At 43.7% G+C, this 15,602-nt stretch overlaps 1 protein-coding gene across 4 annotated transcripts in view; it reads right to left on the bottom strand.

The window, feature by feature from the left end:
- The window catches only part of LOC131397527 (zinc finger protein 211-like), a 114,091-nt gene that overhangs the window by 30,262 nt on the left and 68,227 nt on the right, over positions 1-15,602 (bottom strand). The window contains exon 1 of one of the 4 annotated variants that reach the window (XM_058530568.1): positions 8,327-8,561. The exons of the other annotated variants lie outside the window; for them this stretch is intronic. The gene's annotated coding sequence lies outside the window, so the exon portion shown is untranslated. Of the gene's footprint in view, positions 1-8,326; positions 8,562-15,602 lie in introns of those variants that run through there. 4 annotated transcript variants of the gene reach the window in all.

The following is a 15,602-nucleotide window of genomic DNA, read 5'->3' as shown; positions in this document are numbered from 1 at the left end:
AAAAGGAACAAAGAGAACGACTGACTTAAAACACATGAACCTGAAGTCTTGACTTGTGAATACCACAAATAGGATCAGGAAAAACTGTGAGAACTTCAGAGTGGTAGCTGAGAGTGGCACTAATGCTTTAAATTTTGATCACATCTCTCAAGCTTAGAGTCAGATCAAAAGACAGGAATTGTTAAAAAAAAAAAAAGAGACAATAGGCCCAAAATAGAATCACTTATGCCAAGCCCCATATCACCAAATTGAGACTTAATACCTAACTTACTTAGTTTCAGCTTCCCCCAGGAATGGAATCTTAAACCAATATGAAATTACCTCGTCAGCAATAGTGAGGTAATCTGCCTGACAGACCCCTGCCATCCCCTAAAGAAACTGCCACAATCAGTTCTTTGCTAGTATAACTTCCTTGTCCTGCCCCTTCTGCCTATAAAAGTCTTTCATTTTGTACAGCTCTTCACAGTTCCTTTCTATTTGCTAGATAGGATGCTGCCCAACTCATGAATCATTGAATAAAGCCAATAAGATCTTTAAAATTTACTCAGTTGAATTTTGTTTCTTAACAAAAGCAAATGGAATTCTTTGATTTTGCCTAAGCAAACCCCAGAGGGCTTTCTAATTCCAGATCTGTCTACCTAAATTTCTTCTCTTTTGAATAGCCACATGAAGTGCCTGCTGCCCACTCCTTTCAAGCCACTGTCCTAATGTCATTTTATTACAGAGTCCTTTAAATAGAGTCCTATTAAAAATAGCCACTCTTTGGCATTTATGTCTTAATTTTCTACAATATTATATGCTGTAAAGTGACGTCTTTCTAATGTACAGTTCTCCATGTTTTGACAGCACAATCATAAATTCATTAACATAATAAATATACAGAACCCCATCTTTCCCTAAATCCTCCTATCCTCTTTGTATAAAGTTATTCCCCCATCCCCAGCCCTATGAAACCTACAACGTGATCTCTGGCCCTCAGGCTTTGGGCACATACTTTTCCAGTGTATCAGATAAAGGGAAACAAACAGCACGCAGCCTTTTGAGTCTGGCTTCTTTCACTTAGCACAATGCATTTGTAACTCCTCCTTGTTTTTGTGGGAATCGGTAGTACATTCTTTATATTGCTGAGTAGTATTCCACTGTGGATGTACCATAGTTTATCCATTCCCCAGCTGAGGGACGTTGGGTTGTTTCCAGTTTTCAGAGATTATGAGTAAAGCCACTATAAATATTTGCCTATGGGTTTTAAACTTAGGTTTTCATTTCACTAGAAATGAAGTTGCTGAGTTGTATGTGTAAATGTATATCTAAATTTATAAGAAACTGGAAAACTGTATTCAAAGTAGCTGTACCATTTTGCATTGCCAACAGCAAATAGACGAGAATTCCCATTCCTCCACATCCACTTCAAGATAACTTTAGATCACAGAAAGATATCTCTACAAAATGCTGATGTGTTTTTTTTTTTTTTTTCCCCAAAGCCCCAGTAGATAGTTGTACGTCATAGTTGCATATCCTTCTAGTTGCTGTATGTGGGACGCAGCCTCAGCATGGCCGGAGAAGCGGTGCGTCGGTGCGCGCCCAGGATCCGAACCCCGGGCCGCCAGTAGCGGAGCTCGCGCACTTAACCACTAAGCCACGGAGCCGGCCCTGATGTGATTTCTGAAGAATGAAAATCTCTTGTGTGTGTTCACGCGTACATGAGTGCATGTGCCAAGTGTGTTTCAGTGCAAGCATTTGCATGTATGCATGTGTCATACACGCATATTTGTGTGTATGCATGTGTTTGTATGTCTTTGTGTGTGCTTCATGTGGGTGGGTAGGGCAGGGAAAGGGACAGACATGTAGGGGTGTTTCTGGGTACTCCTAAAGTTGATCAAATTGTGCATCATAAAAGATTTGGTTATCCTAACTCAACGTAGTGCATTTGCACAACTGCATCAGGGCCCCAGAATGTTTTCCAAGTGATTCACAAGGTTCTCTTAACAGCCTGAAGCTAACTGGACACATCTGACCACTTTTCTGTGTGCTTTCATATCTATTGTTTCATTTTATCTACCATCAGTCAGCTGAGTGATGAACGTCTGTTTGTTTTTACCCTTCTTTATCATAAGGAATAACCAGGGTTCTAAAACTAGCAAAACATGCTCATAGTGCTGGAGTGTACATGCCCACTAGATTTTGTGCCCATTGTGTTTTCTAGCATACCCAGAGCTGCCTGACAGAACACAGGATATGTAGTTTAATTTGAATTTCCGATGAGTAATGAATAATTTTATAAGGTACACTGAATGGGATATATTTATACTAAACAAAATTCATTGTTTATCTAAAGCTCACATTTAACTGAGTGTCCTGTATTTTTATTTCCTAAATCTGGCAACTCTAAGTATATCAGTAAGGCACTAGTTCAACTGGGTATAATTTTAATATGTGAAAACAGCTGTATTAGTTTCTTACCGCTGACGTAACAATTACCACAAACTTAGTGGCTTAAACAACACAAATTTTTTATACTACAAATCTGGAAGTCAGAAGTCCAAAATGGATCTCACTGGTGTCAGCACGGCTACCTTCCCTTCTGGAGGCTATAGGAAAGAATCCATTTTCTTGCCTTTTCCAGTTCTAGAGGCCACCCACATACCCGGGCTCATGGCCCCTTTCCATCTCAAAAGTTGAGTCTTTCTCACCCTGCATGACTCTTATTTTCCCTCTTCTGTCACCTATCATTTCCCCATATGAGAACCCTTATGATTACACTAGGCAGACCCAGATAATCCAAGATAATTTCTACATCTCAAGGTCAGTTAATTAGCATTCTTCATTCCATCTACTACCTTAATTCTCCTTGACCATGTGACCTAAGAGTTAACCACGTAACCTAACCATTAGAATGAACACTTTTTTTTTAAGTGGGGCAGTATTCTGCGTACTCCTTTGGCTTAGAAACTACTCTAACTCTCAAAATCCAGAATGATCTCTCTCTCTCTCTCTCTCAATTGTTCTCCTGCAGGCCACCCTCTCATTAGGAACAGTATTGGGTTATATGGTTTTAGGAATATCTGGTGCTGGATCCTCCTCTAGCCTTGACGCTATGACAGTGACTCCAACAACTCCATCTTCTTTTTGGGTAGTTTCTCCTTTATTCTTAACTGCATACTGATATCACTGGAGAGAAGAAGAAAAAACCCAACCCAGTTTTCCCTTTTCTTCAGAATTCTATTCTGGTAGCTACAATTTCTCCCTTATTGCTTTCATTCCAACCATTCTCCTCAGATAGATTCTTTATCTTACTGTAAATAAAAGTATTTTTTATTTATTTATATTTTCATGGCTTTATTGAGCTATAACTGAAATATTTAAAATGTACAATGTGATGAGTTTTAACATAGGTATATACCCATGAAACCATCACCACAGTCAAGATAATGAACATATTCATTACCACCCAGTTTTCTCAGAATCCTTTTCACTATATCCCTCCTCATCCCAAACATCATTCTCAGGCAACCACTGATCTGCTTACGTTATGATGGATTAATTTGCATTTTCTAGAATCTTATAAATGAAATCACGCTGCGTTCTCTTTATTTGTCTGAATTCTTCCACTCAGCATAATTATTTAGAGATTTATCCATGTTGTTGCATACATCCATATTTCATTCCTGGTATGGATGGAAGGTGTGTCCCCCCAAATTCATATGTTGAACCCCTACCACCAACATAATGCTATTAGGAGGTGGGGTTTGGGGAAGGTTACTAGGTTAGATGAGGTCATCGGGCTGGGACCCTCAGGATGAGATTAGTGCCTTTATAAGAGACACAAGAGAACCTGCCCTTCCTCTGTCTTTCCACCATGTGAAGACACAACAAGAAGGCAGCCATCTGCAAGCCAAGAAGAGAGCCCTCATCAGGAACCAAATCAGTCAGCACCTTGATCTTGTACTTCCCAGCTTGCAGAACTGTGAGAAACAGATTTCTGTTCTTTAAGCCACCCAGTCTATGGTATTTTGTTACAGCAGACTAAGTCAATTCTTTTTTATTCCTGAGTAGTGTCCATTATATAGACGTACTACAATCTATTTATTCAATTGTTGTTGATGGACTTTCGGGTTATTTCCCCTCTTTTGCTATTAAAAATCAAACTGCTTTGAACATTTGTGTACAGGTCTTTGTATAAACATATGCTTTTATCTCCTTTGGATAAATACCTAGGAATGGGATGGCTGGGCTGTATGTAAGTTGCATGTTTAACTTTTAAAGAAACTGCCAAAATGCTTTCCAAAGTGGTTGTACATTTTCCATTCCTACCATCAGTGGATGAGAGTTCCAGTTGCTCCATATGCTTGACAACACTTGGTATGAGTTTTAAATTTTAATGATTCTAACAGGTGCCCAGTGTTAAGTCATTATGAGTTTAATTTTTCATTTTCCTAATTACTAATTCTTTTCTGCATCTTTTAATGTAATTATTTGCCATAACTTCTTTGTGAAATACCTGTCCAAATCTTTCGCCTGTTTTTTAAAAAATGAAATTGTTTCTCTTCTAACTATTGAGTTGCAAATATTCTTTATATATTTGAGATACTTGTCCTCTGTTGTGTATGTTTTGCAAACATATTCTTCTAGTCTCTGCCTTGATTTTTCATTTTTCCATCTTTTGAAAAACAAAGTTTTTAACTTTAATAAAGTCCCTTTCTTCTTCTGGGCCTGCCATAATGCATATACTGGTCAGCCTGATAGTAACCAATATGTTCCTTAGGCTCACTTTACTTTTCTTCATTCTTTTCTCTTTTTGCTCCTCTGACTTGACAATTTCAAATGACCTGTCTTCAAGTCTGCAGGTTCTTTATTCTACCTGATGAAGTCTGCTACTGAACCCCTCTAGTAAATTTTTCAGTTCAATTATTGTATTGTTCAGCTCTAGAATTTTGGGTTGGTTTTCTTTTAGTTTCTATCTTTTTGTTGATTCTCACATTGTTCATGTGTTGTTTTCTGATATTGTTGTCTATCTGTGTTTTCTTTTAGGACACAATTGTTTTAAACTTTTTATCAAGTAACTCAGAGGCCTACATTGCTATACAGTCAGTTTCTGGAGATTTATTTTGTTCCTTTGATTGGGTCATGTTTTCCTGTTTCTTTGCATGCTTTGTGATCTTTTGTTGAGATATGGATATTTGAATAAACAGCCAATTTTTCAATCATTAAAGACTGGCTTTGTGTAGGGGAAGACCTTCACTAATCACTCTAGCTTAGAGGTTCTGGGATCACTCACACCTCTTCTAGGGATGCATATTCCCTGTGCTTGTGTGTATGTGTGTGTTTTAATTCCAATATATACGGCTGCCTTTAAATATCTTAATTTCCCAAAGAGGCTCTCCCTGGTTTCTTTTCAGAAGCCACAGCCACCTCCCTGCCCCTACATCATAGGCATCTCCCTGGCCTCCCCACATGTTACTCAATGCATGGCATCCAGAGAGTCTTTGGTAAATTCAATCAAGACCCAATTGAGGGGCCAGCCTCACAGCCTAACGGTTAAGTTTGGCGTGCTCCACTTCAGCAGCCCGGGTTCGGTTCCCAGGCATGGACCTACACCACTCAAGAGTGGCCATGCTGTAGTAGTGACCTACATACCAAATAGAGGAAGACTGGCAAAGGATGTTAGCTCAGGGTGAATCTTCCTCAACAGAAAAAAGACCCAGTTGCCCTCTTGATGATCCTTACTGCCAGAGGCAGCTCCAAAGCCTGGTATGGAGGCCTCCCTGCTTAACTCTGTTCCTTGCTACAACCTCTACAACCCAGGATCACCTGTGACTCTCAGATCCCCATGGCCTCTTTCCACTTCTGTGCTTCACTGGCTGGGCCCTTTGCAGTCAGAACTTCCCTCTTTCAACTTAACCCTCACTCAAAGCCCAGTCTCACTGGTTGCCCACTCCAGTCCTACCTGTTCTCACAGATGACCATATTTGCCCTTGACGTTATCTTGCAGACTGAATGCAATACCTCAGGCCCCACCAAAGTTGCCAAAAATCCACGTTAGTCCCTTGAAGTGGAATAAGCACTAGCTTTGGGGACTGAGTATTACTCTGCCAACTCCTATGCTTCTGCATCCATCTTATGTCCACTCTTCCCCTGGTAACCCTCACCACCTGTGAGACTACTCTCTCCTCAACACATTGTCCCATCAGGGCTACTTACTTCCCTAACCTGAATATGTGTAGCTCAATGCCATTGACCAGATATCCAAGCAAGAGGCCTAGTCCTCCGTCACCACCTTCCCTTTAGCTAGTCTGAAAATGCCTTTACCATCATAGCCTAGAGATTGCCCCGCCTAAATACAACTCACAGCTCCCTGACCTGGACATATACAGTAGCTACAATATTTTGGATGTCTCCATCCTGAACCCCTCCCCAGATTTCCAGACCTGAGTGTCCAGCTGCCTACTTGATGCCTTCACTCAGTGGTCTTTGAAATACCTCAGATCTTAAAATGGCCAAAGCAAAACTCCTGATATCCCCAGTGAAAACTACTCCTACTATCGACTTCTTCATCTCAGCTGATAGAACTATCATCCCTCCAGCTGCTTAGGGCAAAACCCTAGGGTCACCTCCGAATCCTCTGCTTCACCTTCTCACTGTTAAATACTGAATGTTTGTGTCCCCCCCCAAATCCACAGGTTGAAACTCTATGCCTCAATCTCATGGTATTAGGAGATGGGGCCTTTGGGAGGAAATTAGAATTAGATGAGTTAGAAGCCATCACGAAGGGGATTAGTACCCTTATAAAAGTCCTGAGAGAGCTTGCTTCTCTGTCTGTTCTCCACCATGTAAGGACACAGAGAGAAGATGACTGTCTATGAACCAGGAAGCAAGCCTTTACCAGACACAGGATCTGACCACGCAGGCATCCTGATCTTGGACTTGTAGCTTCCTAAACTGTGAGAAATAAATTTCTGCTCTTTGTAAGTTACCTAGTTTATGGTATTTTGTTATAGTGACCCAAGCAAACCAAGACATTTTCCTTCCACTCCACATTAGAAAATCTAGTTGACCCTAAACAAAAACATATCCAGAATCCAGCCAGTTCTCCTAAGCCACCATTCCGTTCCATCAACTCTCAACCCGACTACTGCAGAAGCCTCCACCCTGGTTTTCCTTCCTCCTCCCTCACAATCTGTTCTCCACTGTGCAGCCAGATGGAGCCTGTTAAGACCTGGGTAAGATCATCTCCCTCCTCGCATCCAAACCTCCCATCACTTCCAAAACAGATATCCAACTTCTCAGGCAGCCATTCCAGTCCTTAATCCTGTCCTCCTGCCCTCTGTTCCCACCTGAAGCAAAGGAGAGCTATGGTTTCCTTAATGCTTACAGCTCAGATTTACCTTTAAGCATTTTTACATCCTGGTACTGGGATAATCTTCCCACACCTGTCTATGTTAGGTGCCAGAAATGGAAATACTTCCATATAATCCCTGGTACGGACTCTAGGTGTGGTGGGGTTTCTCTAGGGTCCCCAGACCCCAGGTCTGGAGGAACAGCACCTAGAGTCCCAGGACACCACAACACAGAGAACATATGGGTGGGGGTAGCAGCCAATGAGGGAATGGGACACTCTACACATATACATAAGCTCTTCTACAGCCAGGTTTTAAGAGGCAGTTTATAGACAAATACAACTATGTCAGGTTTCAACAGGTTCAGGCCCCTATGTATCCATACCTGGCCCTTGAGCCAGGTGAACTAGGGCTGCATGTCTAACCTCTGTTAGCCTCTGTGTCTCATTTTACAAGCTCTGTATCCTTGAACACAGATTCAACCTTCTAGTGCCTCAATGTCTTCACCACCCTCCCTCAGTCTGTTCTTCCGTTGAAAGGCCCTCGGGAAACTTTTAAAACCCTAATGTAGTTTGTGTCCCTCCTTTGTTTAAAATTCTCCACAGCTTCTAGAATCCTGAGAATGTAGGTAGAACGCTCAGCCTGCTATTCCAAGCGTGACTCTGCCTGAAACTCTGTTCCTCGCAGGCACAACGGACCCCACCTTTCCCTAATACTCACTCCCAGCTCAGTTGCACCTCCACGCCTTGGCACATGCCGGGTTCTCTGCCTGTAATGCTCTCCCACACGCCATCACACCCCCAATAGTAAAATTAAACAGGGAAGCTAAGCGGAAGGTTTACTCACAGCCATTGTCAGAAACAGGACCTCACCTACTAGCGCCTCATCGTCCTAGACACCGAGGCCTGGGCTGTAAGAACGCGAGCAGACACCCCTCCATCCGGAGCTTTAGGGTTTGAGCAGGGGTGAGGCCCCGGAGACGCAGCATTTACCTCAGCCGGGTCCATCAGCGTGGTCGCCGCGATCCGGGCCTGTGGGCGGAGCGGGCCGGCGGTTCTCACACCGACCCCGGTGCGGATCATCTCGGGCGGCGCCGCGACCGAGCCTCACAATTTCCTTTGTGCAATGGGGACAACGACTTCTCCGAGTCCTTCTCAGTATCGTCACCCAGGCCCCGACACAGTGATTTGGAACTTCTGCCCAGACGCACACACCCTAGCACCCAAAATGACCGCCCGGAGGAAGACGCCGGAAGTCCCGCCCCGCGCTAGTGCCACACACGGAAACGCCTCTATCCTGAGCCTTCACTGGCTCAGCGACGCAGCAGTTAGACGCAGAGCACACAGGGTAATGTAGTCCCCACAGATTCGAATACCACGGGTAAAGCGTTCCCCACCAGACCTCCAGCAGAGAATTTTAGACCTGTGAGGGGCGGTGACAAGTGCGTGTCTGGTCCAAGGGCTCAGACCGGTCTTCGTCCCTTCTTAATGAGGCAGAACTCAGATTTCTGGGGAGTGGTGTGCTGCCTGTAGCTGTTCACCCAAGTGTTTGAGGATGTGTAATTTCAGACTCTGTGAAGCTCAGCATCCTCCTAAAGGCTAAACAAATTATTCATAATTCTCCCAAAGGCTACAGATCCAATGCACATATCATTCTGTCGTCTTTCAGACACAAAATGTGTCCACTGATAGCAGAAGCTAATAAACATGCAATGTTGCAATTCAAAACCAGACACTACGAACTGTTAAGAGTCGGTTTTATCAGCCTCTGTATGTTCGGTCAGAGACAAGAGAAAAAACACTCCAGATGGGGCCATGACAGGAAAGAGTCGAGAGATGCTGGGCTATCCTGAAGCGGGAATACAAAGGTGGATCTCTGTAGTTACCACAGAAAATATCTCCCCTGACTGTATAGTAAATTACTGTGTCCAATTTAGTGAGCAACGCTTTTATCCATTTAATCTCTCTTTTTGGATAGCCTGATAGTCACTTCCTTCTGGGAATCTGACATCAGTCTCAAAAATAGAATAACGAAAGTTAATCTATTTTGATACGGGATAGTGGCTGCAATGTTCACAGGTGGAGCATGTATGAAAAGGGTGCTCTGAACCCCATAATGCAGGGGGTAACTTAAATCCAAGATCTCATCTCATTGCTGGAGAGTGGTTATCATTTCCCCTGTGATTACAAGGACTGTTCTGCATGAGGAAGTGATATTATCTGAGAAAAACAGTTGTAAAATGCAAATTACAAAAGGTATTAATAATGACTATGTAGTGATTCAGAGATGTCTTGGAGAAACTATCAGTGGACAGTAAAAATGTGAAGATCTTACAGCAGTGATGTCTGAGAAGAGATACAATTAAGCTGAGCATGCAACTAGAACAATCACTCTCAAGACTTGGTCTCCAAAATGCGATTCTTCTTCATTCTTAAAATCATTCAGCAATACCAGTGTTCAGGGAAAGTTAAAGGGGACATTAAGAGTGGGCAAAATCGTAAAAACATACAGGGAAGCTGAGGTGTCTTGTTTATTCACTATTCTAACAAATTATCAGTGAGTAAATATTTGGCTTCAAGAACTTATTGTAGATGCATGGGAGACACTGGGGCACAAAAGGACCCCTCAGGGGAAGACTCCTGCCCTCCTGAGGATTATATTATATTCAAGGAAGACACAGGAATCATAAAAGAAGAAATTCTAAATCATATAGTAGGTCAGAATGTGGTAGGCACAATGGAAAGTGCATAAGGTGAATACACTTAGAAGCAGCATATGGTATGGATATTACATAGTGCAGTAAGGGAGGCCTCTTTGAGAGGGTCATTGAGCAAAAACTTGATGGAGATGAGGGATGACTATGTGGGTATTTTTGGAATAAGTTCTAGGCAGAATAATCAGGTGGCTAGATAGTTTTGGCAGGTGGAGCCTTCACAGGGCTCCTCCTCCTCCTGGAGAGCCTAGGATTCCAGCTAAGTTGGCCACTAGCCTGACTTGCTCACTGCAGAGACTCAGGGGATGAGGGTGTGGAACCCTGCCTCTGCCTCTGGGAGTCAGCAAATTTCCACTTTGGTAGACTGGGGGCTGGAACCAGGCAGCCTCATTTTTCATAGAACCCTGATTTTCAAGTTTGATTCCTGGCCCTTTACCATCAGTGTCACCTGGGGACTGGTTAGAAACGCTTTCTCATTTCAGAACCCAACCCAGTGACATTCTGTGGGTCAGGCCCTAGAATCTGTGTTTTAGCAATCTTCCAGGTGATTCTGATGCACGTTCAAAAACGTTCCATCCTGTTGTGGTTTCTGTGGACCAGGTCACTATGTTTCTGGCACTGAGTCCTCTCTAAATCTGCAGGATTTCGGAACTGATATTAAAGGGGGGGGTGTGTGTCAGAATAGGTTATTTTTCCTAATACAAAACACTAGATACTATCATAAAATAGAGTGTGAAAAGTCTGTGATATTTCTACCTTCTGGAGAAAAATGTTTGCAGTATAGCATTATCTTTTCAGAACTGTGTCTGCACATGTGTGCATCACTGTGTGTGTCTCGGTGTTCAAATATATTCCTTTATAAATTGTTTTTCTCAGTAAAAATAAAGTCAGACTTTGTATACCGATCTGTTTTGATTCTCTCACTTAACATGGGAGAGCCTGAAGCTACTCTCTCATTTTATACGCCATACTTCCTTCTCTCCATACCTTGTGGACGTAAAGCTGCCTCCTTTTAAAGATTGCTTTGCATTTTGTCCTCTGCATGTACCATGGCTGGCCAGCTGCTGTGAGGGAGCAGGGCTCATGGCTACTCTTCATCTCTCAGTCCCTGCAGGGCCCCTTCTCCAAGCCTAAAGAAAACTCCTCAGAGGCAACCAGAGTCTTCCAGTGCTGGTCCAACCCTTCTGAAGCTCCCCACAGGCAGAAAAACCAGACCAAGTAGTGATGGCATGAAAGCCTAGAGGCTGGCAACCATGTCCCAGGGGTCAGGTCAGCCATGGTTCCCGACACGGAGCCCATGAGGCCACGTCCTGACCCAAGGGCAGGTCCCCAAGATTGCATGGACACATGTGTAAGAGAGGGGCCAGCACTGTTCAGATGCCACAGGTAGAGCATCAACTTCTGGAGTAGGAGGAAGTGGGGCCTCAGCTTTTGAGCCAGGGATGAGGACATCACCTCTGGATGAGGAAGCCGGGATGCAGTGCCTGGTGGCACCTGTCTGCACCTGACCTCTAATACAAGACGGAGGGTCTCTGCCTCTGGGGCTGGGGGTCCGAGGGAGCCTGGCCTGAGGTTTTGGAACACTCCTGCCTGGGAGGACACCCCTGAGAAGATGCAGCAGGGTCCCCCTGAGAAGATGTAGCCACAGCATTTCCAGCTCCCTCTGCAGCACTGGGCTCTGATCTCGGTTGCCTCTGCCTCTGCTCTCTGGGCTAGGCTTCCCTGTGCAGGTTTGGAAAGTGCCCTGGCAGGAGGATGGGAGGATGAGACCTCACCTCCAGTGCCATTCTTCCCTCAAGGACCATAGCCCCTGCTGTGTGCTGTCTTGTGCCTTTGGGCCGGAACTCTGTGTATTTTGCCACTTTTACACTCATTTACAGCAGAAGTGAGTCAGAGTCTGTTACTACATCACAACCAGAACCAACAACACACTTGAAAACAATAAAAGCAGTTCTGAGGGTTTTAAAACCTAAAACTCAATGTAGAACTTTGTTTACACCTTGAAAATTGGAGCCAAGTTTTGGTTTCTAACAGACGTGTCACAAAATATACATCTCCAAACTCAATTTCTCCACTTTTATATAAGCTTATAGTTATGAGGGATTTCCAGAGTTGACACCAATCAGGACACTAGCTATATCTTCTAAGATAAGCCTTTTTTAATTTTCATTTTGTTGCTAATATAGAACCCACTAAGAGACAGTGTAAGAGGAAAGACGTGCAAGGATTATGAAGAAGAGAATGGAGAGTTTGGAGAACTAGGAGTTGTGTTCATTCCTATAATGAGGTAGTTCTGATCTATGTTCAGGTCAAAGGAGTGAAGGAAATCGCCTTGTTTTCTACTAGTGTCTTTTTCATCTATTAAGATACAGAATCGGGGCCGGCCCCATGGCTTAGCGGTTAAGTGATCACGCTGTGCTACTGGCAGCCCGGGTTCGGATCCTGGGCGCGCACCAACGCACCGCTTCTCCGGCCATGCGGCATCCCACATACAGCAACTAGAAGGATGTGCAACTATGACATACAACTATCTACTGGGGCTTTGGAGAAAAAAATGGAGGTGGATTGGCAATAGATGTTAGCTCAGAGCCGGTCTTCCTCAGCAAAAAGAGGAGGATTGGCATGGATGTTAGCTCAGGGCTGATCTTCCTCACACAAACAAACAAACAAACAAATAAATAAATAAATAAGACACAGAATCATAGGGGCTGGCCAGGTGGCGTGGTGGTTAAGTTCGTGCGCTCCGACCAACACACCACTCATCAAGCCATGCTGTGGCAGGCATCCCGCATACAAAAAACAGAAGATGGGCACAGATGTTAGCTCAGGGACAATCTTTCTCACCAAAAAAAAGAAAAAAGATACAGAATCATAAAACATATTCTGAGGAATGAATCATTACCAAAGATCATATCCAGTCTCTGGAATACTGAGTTTTGACATAACGTTACACCAATCCTCCTCTTTTTTGCTAAAGAAGACTGGCCCTGGGCTAACATCTGTGCTCATCTTCCTCCACTTTATACGCGACACTGCCACAGCATGGCCTGACAAGCGGTGCATCGGTGCATACCCGGGATCCGAACCTGGGCCGCCAGCAGTGGAGCGCGTGCACTTAACCGCTATGCCCCTGCGCCAGCCTTTTGTATTTTTGTGAGGAAGATCACCCCTGAGCTAACATCCATGCCAATACTCCTCTTTTTTTTTGCTGAGGAAGACTGGCCCTGGGCTAACATCTGTGCCCATCTTCCTCCACTTTATATGGGACGCTGTCACAGCATGGCCTGACAAACGATGCATCAGTGTGCGCTCGGGATCGAAACCTGGGCAGCCAGCAGCGGACCACACGCACTTAACAGCTACGCCACGGGGCTGGCTCCTAATTTGCATATATTTAAGTGACCTCGAGTTTCTCACTGTAAATACCATGGGAAGTTGTGGGAATAGGGGAGGCTCCCCACAGATCGCTTCACCGTGACAGGCTCAAAAAAAGTTGCCACAATATGTGTGCTTTTGAAAAATGCAATAAGTGAACAACAGACAATTTTGAGGATCTTGAATTAGGACAGATTTCAAAGTCAACATTTTGTTGTGAAAACAAAAAAAAAACATTCAACATTTCAAAAAAATGGCATCACATTCAAGAGGCCATCTAGGTAAGGCACTGAACACTTACTAAAAACTCTGCGCCTCTGAAGAATAGTAAACTGTCAAATTAAAATCTTAAAAAAAAAGAAAACCATGCAGATTCTTAGTTTACTAAGAGAATATAGACTAACGTCAAAAAGAAACAGCTCTTACTCTGGGAGATAATGTTGCTATGATATTTACTAGTGGTAAGAAATACAACTTATTCCAGCATGATTTATCATTAATAACATCAATATTACCTAAATATTCTGGATTGAGGCCAGCCCTGGTGGCCCAGTGGTTAAGCTGGGCCCGTTCCGCTTTGGCGGCCTGGGTTCAGTTCCCAGGTGCAGACCTATACCACTCGTATGTCAGTGGCCATGCTGTAGTGGCGGCTCACATACAAAAAGAGGAAGACTGGCAGCTGATGTTAGCTCAGGGCGAATCTTCCGCAGCAAACAACAACAACAAACAATATTCTGGATTGAAATACTATTTAGACAATTCAGTCATGTGCTTCATATTTAGATACATTAAACAGATACATGATTGGTATATGATTAATATAAAAAATTTAAAACAATTATCCAATCAATTTTGAGTAGATATCACAGAACCGCAGAATTACACATTTAGGCACAGACCAGACCAGACTGTTTTTCAATGACCAAGTGTTATGTTTATAAGTTAGTCATAAAAAAGGCAAATGATTATTAAATATGGACAACAGGGCCGGCCCCGTGGCTTACCGGTTAAGTGCGCACGCTCTGCTGCTGGCAGCCCGGGTTCAGATCCTGGGTGCGGCACACCGCTTTTCCGGCCACGCTGAGGCTGCGTCCCACGTACAGCAACTAGAAGGATGTGCAGCTATGACGTACAACTATCTACTGGGGCTTTGGGGGGGGGGGATAAATAAATAAAATATAAAATATGGACAACAAAGAGTTCCTAGGGGCCGGCCCAGTTGCGTAGTGGTTAAGTTCGCATGCTCCGTTTCAGTGGCCCAGGGTTCACAGGTTCTGATCCGAGGCACGGACCTACACATCGCTCATCAAGCCATGCTGTGGAGGCGTCCCACATACAAAATAGACGAAGACTGCCACAGATGCTAGCTCAGGGACAATCTTTCTCACCAAAAAAGAAAAAAGACTACCTAAAAATTTAGCTCTTTAAAAGTCAGGTGCCAATGGTTGTCAAATTGTGCTAAAGATAACTTATATTTCACTTAAAAATATCTAAAATATTCATGTAGTACTTGAAACTAAAGTTAAATGGTGGTAAATGTAATCTTTAATACGATAAAGTAAATTTAGTTTTTTAAGGAATGTGATCACTTCACCCACACGAATAAACACTCAGTGACCCATCATGTCTCCTCTGGAAAGGTTCTGATCTTTGGCATGTCCATCAAGACCTGGCAGAAGAAATGATGACTTCCTTTGCTTTATCTCTCACACACACACACACACACACACACACACACACACACACAATTCTTGAACTCCCTTCAGTTCTTCTTTTTTTTGTGTGTGTGAGGAAGATCAGCCCTGAGCTAACATCTGCCAATCCTCCTCTTTTTGCTGAGGAAGACTGGCCCTGGGCTAACATCCATGCCCATCTTCCTCTACTTTATATGGGATGCCACCACAGCATGGCTCAACAAGTGGTGCGGTGGTGTGCACCCGGGATCCGAACTGGCGAACCCCGGGCCACCAGAGCGGAGCTCGTGCACTTAACCGCTTGCGCCACCAGGCTGGCCCCACCCTTCAGTTCTTTGAAGTCTTCATAAACCTCCACAAACCAGCACAGTCCCGGGATTTTTCTCTCCATTTGAAGGGACTTTCACCCGACATGCTTAGAAAATGCAAATGTATCTTTTTGGGTGTCAGCTTAAAGTTCAAATCAACAGTGAGTTTTTTATAGGT

Source organism: Diceros bicornis, chromosome 34 (genome assembly GCF_020826845.1).
Source record: "Diceros bicornis minor isolate mBicDic1 chromosome 34, mDicBic1.mat.cur, whole genome shotgun sequence".
In the NCBI taxonomy this organism is placed as follows: domain Eukaryota; kingdom Metazoa; phylum Chordata; class Mammalia; order Perissodactyla; family Rhinocerotidae; genus Diceros; species Diceros bicornis.
Note: the sequence above shows the minus strand (reverse complement) of the source record. Positions and strands in the feature narration are given on the sequence as shown.